This window comes from Tupaia chinensis, unplaced genomic scaffold (assembly GCF_000334495.1).
Source record: "Tupaia chinensis unplaced genomic scaffold, TupChi_1.0 Scaffold149383_1, whole genome shotgun sequence".
Lineage (NCBI taxonomy): Eukaryota > Metazoa > Chordata > Mammalia > Scandentia > Tupaiidae > Tupaia > Tupaia belangeri.
In genome coordinates, this window is record NW_006209227.1 from 2,843,397 (window position 1) to 2,843,607 (window position 211).

Below are 211 nucleotides of genomic sequence, written 5' to 3' on the forward strand. Positions count from 1 at the left end.
CGCTCTTACTGGCCCATGGCCAGAGGCGCCCGGAAACCAGTGTGCTCACCATGGGCCTGCTGTGTCTAGACGGCTTTCTCAGGGGCCCTGGGAGGGTTTCTATCTCCCTCTCTCTCCCCTTCCTCTGTTCCTTTCTTCCTTCCTATTTGCCAAAAATCATGGTGCTCACCAGAGAGCACCCACATCCCCTAATGGGTCGTGACCATACTGC